Below are 12,356 nucleotides of genomic sequence, written 5' to 3' on the forward strand. Positions count from 1 at the left end.
TGTATTTCAAGCTCCTTTTTTCTCATGGCAATTTCGTGTTTTTGTTTAGCGAGGCGCATGGCAGCTTGTTCTTGTTTCTCGGCCTCTTCGCGTTTTAGTTTTGCCATTAGAAAGTCATGTTTGCGCTGGCTAGACATTGACGATGCTGTTCGACGTGAACTTCTCTTAGACTGCCCTTGAAGGTTAACGCCCTCATATGCGGTGTCTCGGTGAGCAACTGAGTCAATATAGCTTCTAGCCGCAAGCAAGAAATTATCATTGTTCTTAGTTACATCATCCAACCATTGCTCAAGGACAAGGTAAATTGATTCTGGGTTCTCGGCTTTACTGGCCAAGTCAAATAGTTCTTCATTTTTCTCCACTAGTTTACTGAAGACATCCTTCAACTTAGAAACCAAGCGTTCAACTTTAACCCTCCTGTCTTGACGATCTATGGCATCTGTGATGTCCTTATGGATGTTACATAACTCAGATTCTAAATTAGATCTTGCATTAAAGAGCTTTTTCAATTTATCCTGCTGTTCGGCCATGATATTGAAATGGCTAGTTTATCAAGGTAGAGTAACCTTCAACCAAACACGTGGAATGCGGGTTATACCGAACCCAAATGACGACGACTTGATAATCAAGACGTCGAAGAGCAGAAAAGAAGTTACCGAGTAATAAATTACTCGGCGAAAGTGAGTAAGAAATTATAGAGTGCGTCTAACGTGCTTGAAAGCAACGTGAGACTAAACAGGAACACAGGCCACCGGGGAAAGAGGACTGGGTGGACGAAGCACAACGAAACGGGAAACGAAGTGGACGGGCCGGGATGGACGGGCGAACGGCGCGCAACGCAACAGGGAACGGAACGGAACTGGCGAAAACGCGGGTAGTAAACGGGCGACGCAACGGACGGGACGGAAACGCTGAACGAGCGACGCACGAAGAAACGGGAAACGAGACGGACAGAACGGAGGCGTTGAGCGAGTAGCGCGCAACGAAACGGAAAGGCGGGTCGGAACGGGCGGGAGACGATGACACAGCGAACGGGGAGGTCGGGAACCACTATGCTAGCAGACCACAGCAACAAACTCAACCAAACAAACTAGCCGTAACTCCAGAACAACTTAAGTCACACCCTACGAAGGAGGAGAGATGCTACTGTAAGAGGCAAACTAGCACAAGTCATTATGGGGCTTAATATATACAAATAGCGAACTAATTTACGGCAAAGCTGTAGTATACTAAATGGATGAAAAGAGCAAGAAATTTACTAGCCGTAACTCTAGAATAAACTTAAGTCACACCCTAGCAATAGTCAAACCTAAACAACCCATCAGCATACCAACAATATTAAACAAACTACAGCAAAAGTTCATTAATATGCAGCGCTTTTGTAGTCTATGAGAGCTGGAAAAGTGAAGAAACAATCTAGCCGTAACTCCAGAATAAACTTAAGTCACACCCTAGAAAGTAAAACTCTAAACCAACTAACATTCATACAGTTACACGCAAACATACAGCAGCAAAAATCAATATACTACGACAGGGGTGCTAGTAAATTAGTAAAGTTGAAAAGTCAAAGAACAATCCAGCCGTAACTCGAGAATAAACTTAAGTCACACCCTAGAAAGCTATAAGACCTAAACAACAAACCAGCATACTAGCATACTCAACATACTACAGCAAAAACAACAACATACTTCATCACATATGACATACTACATCGAAATCAAGAAAAGTACACGGAGGAGAGGAGAAGCAAAGTTTTGGGAGAGCAACGTTATAGAAAAAACGGAGGACGGACAACTGACGAGTGAAAGGACAAAAAGGACGCGTACGAAACGTTACACAAACGTGCGACGAGAAAAAATTCTGGGAATTCGATAATTTTTTTTTGTAGGCCGGAGGTTGTGACTTTTCACAGATTTTCTGTGTGAATTGAGTTTCACTCAATTGACGAGGCTTCTAGTTGAAAAATCAAAATTTCGACAAACTTGTCGAAATTTTATGCTTTTGTCCAATTTTTTTCAAGATTTGGTCAATTTTTTTGCAAATTCTTGATAACGGAACGGTAAACTAGTAAACTGGACGGTTTTAAGCTTGAAAATACGGTTTATCAATATTCGGTATTGATTTTCTAGGGTTTTTAGAATTGCATCAAAATTGACCAAAAATTTTCAAAATTGAACAATTTAGCACAATGTTTTCTCGTTTTCTCTATATCAGAGGTAATTTTTTGATATACGAACCGACTTGAGCACTTTTTAGAAATTATCGACAATTCGACCAAAAATTTTCAAAATCGATGTTTTTGTTTTCAAAAATTTTGTTTGTGGGGGTTACTGGTGACCGGTTACAAAAACACTACAGCCAAAATAGCCACTCTTCTAAATACCATTAATTGGGTTGGAACTTGCCGTCTAAAGTTTTATCAAATTATCACAATAAAAATTTGAAGTTTCTGTCTTACAGTTTTGACGTGTTGTCGTCTATCACCTTTTTCTGTCACAAGCTTGTGGACATAAATCTGTTCTTTCAGCTTTATTCGCTTGTATTCACCAGTACACCGCTTTTCTCGAACTCGCTCTTTCGCGTCCTTGAAAGATTCCATTCGCTCTGAGAGGCTCTCTGTGAATTGACGATTAGGGTTTCAAAACATCTTATCATGCCCTTTTATCGATGGTCTGCTTGTAACAGGTACCCTGGATAAACTTCTCACTAATTCTGGGCCACTATTTGTGGCATCATTACTTCTACTGGAATCTCCAGTGAGGTTCCCCCCGTCTCTGCCCGTATTTGGGGCTTGGAGTAGGAATGCTGAGGAGTTGACATGGGTAGACGCCGGTCGTCAACGATAAATGTAGAACTGTCGTCTCACAATCAATGATCAGATTACAAGTATAAATAAATAATCTGTCCTTCGATTAAGAGTATAGTGATAACTGTAACAGTATAAACCAACTATTAACCGCGAATGAAGATCAATTGAAGGAACATGGCTCAGTAAGGAGCGGCATCAAAATTGAAGGGGAAAAAACACTCTTCCGAAAGCTTCAATTTATTCGACATAAAGCAACGTATTCGTAAATATAAGCGAAACAACGTATAGGCATTGGCATAGAAAGATCTCCACGTACAAGCATTAGGGTTTGTTGTTCAGGTCTTACAGCTTTCTAGGGTGTGACTTAAGTTTATTCTCGAGTTACGGCTGGGTTGTTCTTCGACTTTTCAACTTTACTAATTTACTAGCCTTCCTGTTGTAGTATATTGATTTTTGCTGCTGTATGTTTGCGTGTAACTGTATGAATGTTAGTTGGTTTAGGGTTTTTGCCTTCTAGGGTGTGACTTAAGTTTATTCTGGAGTTACGGCTAGATAGTTTCGTCACTTTTCCAGCTTTCATAGACTACAAAAGCGCTGCATATTACTTAACTTTTGCTGTAGTTTATTTAATATTGTTGGTATGCTGATCGGTTGTTTAGGTTTGAATACTGCTAGGGTGTGACTTAAGTTTATTCTAGAGTTACGGCTAGTAAATTTCTTGCTCTTTTCATCCATTTAGTATACTACAGCTTTGCCGTAAATTAGTTCGTTATTTGTATATATTAAGCCCCATAATGACTTGTGCTAGTTCGTCTCTTGCAGTAGCATCTCTCCTCCTTCCTAGGGTGTGACTTAAGTTTGTTCTGGAGTTACGGCTAGTTTGTTTGCTTGAGTTTGTTGCTGCGAAGCTGAAAAACTTAAAACTTCAGAAATCTTCCATCACAAACTGTGAAACTTAGTCTTAAGACTAAAATTTTCTATTTCGTAAATCATTTCTAACTCCAAATACTTTTCTACCTCACAAATTCATATAACTTAAACATTTTCCATCTCTTTGTAATTTTCTTTTCCGATATTCAACATCAACTTTAATAAAATTCTAAACAGAACTGTTTAAAATAAATTTCACTTTTCCAACAGTCTTATCATCAACCTCCATCCACAAAACATTCTGACAAAGCAGGTAAACTGAATTATTTTAACTTCATTTCAGAAAGGTTACTTCACCACTATAGTCATCACGGTGATGAAAAACCACCAATGTTAACAGTATCAGAGTTTATGCACTCTTTAAACAGAAACCAACTTTGTATAAAAATACAAGTCCAAAGAGATAATTTTATAAATCTTGACTGCCCCTTTGGTAGCCATATTCATTTTGATAACGACAGTGTAAGAACAACAGATTGTTAAATCTCAAACAAAGATTGTTTACTTATTATCGAAGGAAAAACAGAAACCGGACAAGAAGTAAAACTCTTTTGGGGAGAAAAACATTTCGAATTATTAAAAGACATATCGCCCTGTAACGAAACAGTCACAGAATTTGAAACATTGAAAAAACAAATACAAACAGATCGGTGTTTTGACATTAACAAACTAAACACAGTCTTCTTAGTTGTTTGCAAAAAAGAAGCTGTAGAACTTCTAGACGACAAACTCCAAGAATTCATAGACGATAAGTTACGAGATTAACAAAATATGATACCAATTATTGTTATAGTAGTATACAAATAAATCAGTATTTTAATTTTCATAGTGCGGCACGGTTCAGTGTCAGTTACACAAGCAAATAACTGTCACTTTTCAGTGCAGCATTAAAACCATTCCTCAGATAAGTACTCTTTATCAGTTTCAACAATTGACTTCTCAGAAATATTAATTGCAACCTATTTCATATTATTAAAAATAATATTTTTCCTCACTATATTTCTAATACCTTGCACAGTAGTTATATCTACATACCTAGCCATAGTAACAATAAACGAAGTTATAAGGAACCGCCGAGTAATATATGCCAGCCCACCAGTACAATAATTCAATGCATGAAATTCATCCTGATATATACCATATATGTAAAACAAATATTGATATAGTCGAACTGGAAATATTTAAATTTATAAAAATTGCAATTCTCATATATTTTTTCGTACGTATGTGTATAGAACTAATTGAATACTTTATAACTCCATAAAAATTGATCCTAACCCTGAAATCGAAGAGTCGATATACTATACATTACATTCACAAAAGTTCTACCTTCAGATTGGATTTCCTGAAGAATCACCAGTACACGGTAACATAGTAATCTACCAGCTAAATATTAGACTTGAAAATAACGAAATTTGGATATCAAACTTAGGAGCACAAACACACCAACCAGAACAAGAATTAATACCAGTAGTTATTATAGCACCACCATACATACACATTCCACCACCCGGACCAGGTTCCGGAGCTTGAAATTACACAATCAGCAAAAATTGCGTCACCACACAATAACAATAATAGTAACAATATCCCAGAAAGACCACATCATAACGAAGTAACAGATTTAACAAATATACCAACATCACCAGAAGCAGACGACATAAACCCTGGAAACGAAAATCAGTATACCGTACGGCGTGAGAGAACAGAAACAAGACATCTACTAAGAGGCAGGCGTAGAGCATCACTATCATTCCCCACACAAGACTCTACATTAGTCTCATACGGCTCCACGGACATAGATTCGAATATAATAAGACCTTTAGAAGCCGGACAATCGGAACCACCAAGTCGTTCAGACACACCAACATTAAATAATTTTAGTATCGCATCACCAAGCGACCATTCAAGTGTTAATACTATTCCAACACCTACATCATCAGAGCTTAGAGCAAACCCATTCTTGCCACCTACACTTCAACAAAGACAAGATTTCAATTTTGTACAAGAACACTTTCGTGTGCAACCAATTCAATCACCACATAGCTCACTTTGGTCAGCGACATCACCACAACAATCAGCAAGTACACGTTCAACACCACAAAGAACAGTCAGAACATCCTCCGCAACAAATACATCTATAAGTGTACCACGAATAGAATTAACAAACTCTTTACAACCACCACGAAATACAACACTTTCACCATCATCATTTATACCTGAAATAAGGTTAGCATCGTCACATCCAGGAAGGACACGAGCGACACCAGTATTAAACCCGAATCCTCCTACTTTAAGTAGAATTAATGAACACACATATCTATTCGCATTAGATCACAAAACCTGGAATCCACCTCCACCACTATATGGACCCACTAATCTCGGAGACACACTAACTCACTGGTCGAGAGCAAGATTAGAAAACACATTAAATTTAACAACACGACAACGTAATACCGCACTTAACGTCTTAGCAACACCATCTCTCGAACTAAAATTCAACACTACGATTAAATACGATACCATCTTTAATCACCCATTTCATGCAACAACACCCTCAATAGTAACAACAACGACACCAGCGCCATTCATTTGTATCGACTTTGTCTATAAATTTGATAGATATACGAAACAAACTTTAGGCTTCGCGACATTTTATAAACCTCACACAGGCTTATCATACACATGTCGTTTCAATTAAAATCAATAATATTAATATTATTATTAATAACATTTTTTATATATATGAAAATAGAAACACAAATACAATCACAACATAGATTAAAACAGAAAATCAGAGAACAAATTAAGGATCGTATACACGAAAGAATGGAAAAACATATTAAAAATCTTCAGAAGAACAATACGAAAACCGATACATTGAATGTAACCGAACAAGAAAATTTCAACAAACTAATGGATCATGTATTCAATAATAACACGAAATTCAAAACAGATATATACAAATTACCATTAAGTTACAATATTCCAGAACTAGAAGAATTTAGAAACAGTACAGACTATGAAGAAATGTGGAACATAGCTATTGACAAATGGACAAGAAATTGGAATTTTTATAGGGAACAATTAACAGATAGTATCTTAGAAAAATTCCAACTGAACAACAAAAGACAAAAACGTCAAACAAAAGACGATTACGTAGAATTAACAGGACAAAACATTAATGGTTCAGCAATTGGACCTCAAGACATCTTTATTGAACATTATGATTGCGACGCAGAAGAGATAACAAACGTCAAATATTACGAACTGAACAAAATAAGTACATGTAAATTCAAACCATTAGATCTAGATATGACAAAAACAGAAGTCCAATTATTATCAAAAGCACAAGCAGTAGAAATTAAAGCATACGCGGTTACAGGAACAATTAAGGAAAGAGTAGAATGGTGTTCACAACACACACACTACATTAGAGCAAATAGACCTAGCTATTATGTATCTGATGCACGAAGAACAAAAATACTAGACCCAGACGAAGTTCGTAAGGAACTCGCTAGAATTGGATTTCTAAAAAATACAAAATATAAACCAACACGATATAACATATCATTCAATTATTTAGCAAATCCACCACTACAAAAGAGAATTGAAGACTTACAAGGTAAAATACAATTTGATATCGATACTCCCATGGTACCACCATATGGACGACTAGTATATGACTACACAAATCCAACATGGATACCCTTTGCAATAAAAAACGCACAATCAAGTTGTCTAACCGGAGTAAGAAAACAAAATAGAATAGATATCCCCGATTAGACATTAGAAATAAAAGAAGTATCATTAATACTCAACTTAGACACCAACGAAATATCATATATGGGAACAAAACTACCATGCGACCTCCATAAAGGAGAATGTCTACCGACACCATTTACAAAAGCAACAATCGTTTGGGAACCCCAAACACATTGTCAACTATTTGAACTTATTAGATTCGATGCGTTTATGGTAAAATACCAAGACCGATATTGGATAGAAACAAACGCAGAATGGTCAACAGTACAAAAACCAGATGTACATCAAAAAGTAAAATTAAATACAACAGATAATATTGCAACAAGATTTGAAATTTATCCAATAGTTGAACACGAATGCGGTTCACCACAACCACTACACAAAACAGAATACGACGATATTTATATAATATACGAATATGGTTTTGATATGCACACAGGACAAAAAGTAACAAAAAAGAAAGACAAATTCGATGATGAAAAATTCATAAAAATCAAACCAAAACAAATCATGTCAGAATATACTCGTTATGAAGATGAGGAAAACCAACACTACTATTATGGTTTCGTTAATCAAAATACACATCTAAACATGAAAATGGACCTGTATATGAGTAACATATATTCACGCATTAGCCTACAGGCAATTGAATTTTATTCACAAATCTGCGAACAAACTCGAAATATCCGACAATTAACACTTACACAAGTACAAGAGAACACACCCCTCCTAGGATACATCCTTACAGGAGATAGATCAATCTTTGTAAAACAAAAAAGAAAGACAAATTCGATGATGAAAAATTCATAAAAATCAAACCAAAACAAATCATGTCAGAATATACTCGTTATGAAGATGAGGAAAACCAACACTACTATTATGGTTTCGTTAATCAAAATACACATCTAAACATGAAAATGGACCTGTATATGAGTAACATATATTCACGCATTAGCCTACAGGCAATTGAATTTTATTCACAAATCTGCGAACAAACTCGAAATATCCGACAATTAACACTTACACAAGTACAAAAGAACACACCCCTCCTAGGATACATCCTTACAGGAGATAGATCAATCTTTGTAAAACAGGAAGGAGTTAATGTGATGAAAATGTACAAATGTGCAAAGAAATCATCACCACTCTACGTACCACAGACACGTGAATGCTACGATAAAATACCAATATTGTACAAGAACAGAGTACAATACGTACACCAATTAACACGACAAACATATCTTTGGGCAAAAACAGTCCCATGCTCACATAGCAAATTCGATCAACTTATCTCAATAGATACTGAAGGAGCAGCAAGATATAGATTAACACCATACCCTGTTAAAGTCGAAACAATACTAAATACAATATCACCAGAAGAAATAGTACTAGATAACATGTTTAGTAAAGCAAGCTTAATCGAAAGCGGAATTTATAGTAAAGAACAACTCATACAAGAACGCAAAAGAGATTTACTCCATGAATACATGAGAGATCGTGAAAAACCGTTGCAAGAAGCACAGTCTGCGAACGCGCAAAAACTTTTAGAATTAGAACAATTAGGATTACTACAAACATACAAAAATTATGAACAATCACTCAGATGGTTAAAAGATTTAAACATAAATGGATATAACTTCCAAATTGATCAACCAAGCATAAATTGGAAAGAAATTTTTGATGCAGCATGGTTAAAAGACCAAATACTATCTATCTTTGGTTGGCCATGGTATATTCTCGAAAAAATGGCTATTATCTACGCTATGATTAGCATGATATTATTTATAACAAATCTTATTGTCAAATTCTACAATTAGTAGCACAAATCCAAGAAGAAGATATAGATAATAGCAGTGATGATAACAATTCACATTACGGAAACATACAGAATCAAACACGAAAACATAACTTTAGACGACATTCAGCTGAAATCTCAACATCACTTCAGAAAGATAAACCAACAGAAACTTACGTTGATACAAACTACAAACACTATAATACTACAATCCGCAGAACAGAAAACGGAATACAAATCCGCACATTAGAGTCACCAAAGAAAAAACAAAAACCACCGTTACCTGAAAGGAAATATAAACCAGAACCATTTCAACTAGAACCATTAGAAACAATAAAAGAAAGTAAAATACAACCTCTTCCGCCTCTCCCACCACAACTGATAACACCACCGCCAGCATATCAATGTTTGGGAAACAATATATCATTACCTATACCTATCCCAAGCGCACCGAATATAGAACAACCAAACACATCAATTAACACTTATCCATATGAAACACCTATAGTACAGACAACACCGTATGAAATTCCACAACCTTCCAAAAGATTACATAACCAACAACAACTAATACCAACATCAAAACTTTTAGATATACAAAATCCTCCACCAATAGATTTTGATCAACTGAAAATAACGGCTAACAAAATGCATAACCGTAGTCATAGCCTAGATATACTAAAAAATGATCAGCCACACACGAATGAGGTTACATACTTTGATACTCATTCGGCTGATACTTATGAACTTTAAAATTCAGTAATAGTATTAAGGAACACCTAACACTATACTAATTCTATAAATATACCCCCCCCCAGATTCCTCCAAACCTCCCACGCTTAAATGTCTCACAAATACCTTCGATATTTATTTATATTCAAATTCCCCATCCTTCTTTATTCATTCATATAATAGCGATTACATACATTGTCTAATTTATACAAACTTTATTTAAATCGATGTATACCAAACATACATTAATACAATTGTAACAAATATAACCAGTAACAGAGGTATAACAACAAAAGGTATAACAACAAAATCGCATCACATATGTAACAAGACATATCAATAACAATCATTTCAAAAATAACCATTTTTGAGTTTTAGCAAATGGCAACAGGCATGGAATACGATTCTCCCTACAAAGCAGATTCACCGTTCTCTTACGAAGTAGAAGAAGGCGAGTTGAGTTCAGGCTCAGGTAGATCAAGCCCAGGAACAATCCGCGATAACGCCTCCGACTGCGGCACGCAGACGGATGACCAGATGGCAACATCCAATGAAACTGTTACAACATTCAGAGTGGAACTGGACAACACTCCAGAGAATGTACAAACACCTCAAGAAATTGCACGTAAACTCAAAAACAGATTTGATAACAGACGAAACTTGACATCATTTCATAGTAGTAACACTAATAATAATATTAACGAACAAACACAGCTATACACAGCTATCAAAATACTAGACCAAATCAGAACAATAACCGTACAAATACTGATTCATACATGTCACCCCCGCTACCAAATTACCCACCACCAGTACGACCGCCCCCACCAACAGATAACATAATCGAACAACCACGAACACAGAGTAATGTTCGACAACGTTTATTTACCAGAACAACAAATAGTAATACAAATAACTTACGATTTCCATACGCCGTGACACCTCGATCGAACAATAGGAAATCATTTTTCCACCAATCAACTAACGAACAAACACCGACCGAAACGGTCATGGAAACTATTTGGTTTCAAGACAAAGACCCAAAAACACTTTACAGCCCACACAGTAGTAACTACAATCCACTACTCTCGTATCGAAATTGGGCAGATATGTCTTTTGATTCAAGGGCTTATAACTTCTTCATGGCACCCCTTCACACACTAAAAGATCGTGTGTCAGAGTATTTCCCACCTCTGCCATCCGAAAATACAAATACAGTCAAACGTAGCACCAAGAATATGGGTAGAGACAAGCTTCACCAAGCTCTCTATCCAAAATTGAAACAATTCTATAGTCTGACTGAGAGATTCTTGTATGATTACGATTATGAGTTTAAACTACCGACAACATGCAATTTCGATCTCTTAGTGGCAAAAGCCTCTCAGGATCTTTCGGCCTACAGCGTATTTGAACAACAACATCAAATATTTCAACTCAGTTTCAACTTCCTCCACCCCACACCTAAGGACGTACAGAACAATAATTATAGAGTGCATGAAACAAAACTCATTCACAATCTGATTTACTATACATTCTTAAGAGACAAGAAACATACTACATCAAAAAGCTTCGTTCACATTAACGATCAACTAACATCACCGTATTTCCTAAAATACGGATACAAATTGAAATGGGAATACACTTTGGGAACACTTAGGAATTTTGATCCTATAAAAAATTATTACGTCTTTCAACCGAAAGATGCACCCGAACGGCCTCTCATAGTACCGCTCGAAGCACTCGAGCCTTGCGAGGAATACCATGTGTACCACCTCGAAGGCAGTGTATCTAATAGAGCAATAACAAATCGAATCAATTTCAACAACGAAAGGAAAATATCCGAAATGGAACAAGAAATATGCAACTCTGTTAAAGCATCAATTACAGAAATCCCTATAAACGATATTACAGACTTACTTGCGTATTTTCTATCGAAGGATGATCATTTCGTGAAAGAATATAACCATTACAGAGAACGAACGAATCATCCAAAACAAACAGAGAAGATATAATAATCCAGTCAGTAACAAGTAACAAACCCAAGTCTACTCAAGTAACAATATCGACAGTAACCAAATAACAAACTAACCATGAACTTAAATCTTTGCATACATAATTCTTTATGTTTTTCATAAATATCTAGATGTTTTTATGAATCAGTACTTTCATTATAAATGAACCCGTTTAATAATTGCATTTTTTTCTTAACAAATACCCCCCTTTAACAAACAGTTTATCCACTGTGTTTTCCTTATTTTAACTGATATCAATTATAAATAATTGACAAAATTGAAAATCTGTTATCTTAAATGTTATTTCAAATAA

This window comes from Convolutriloba macropyga, chromosome 3 (assembly GCF_964194025.1).
Source record: "Convolutriloba macropyga chromosome 3, txConMacr16.3, whole genome shotgun sequence".
NCBI lineage: Eukaryota > Metazoa > Xenacoelomorpha > Acoela > Convolutidae > Convolutriloba > Convolutriloba macropyga.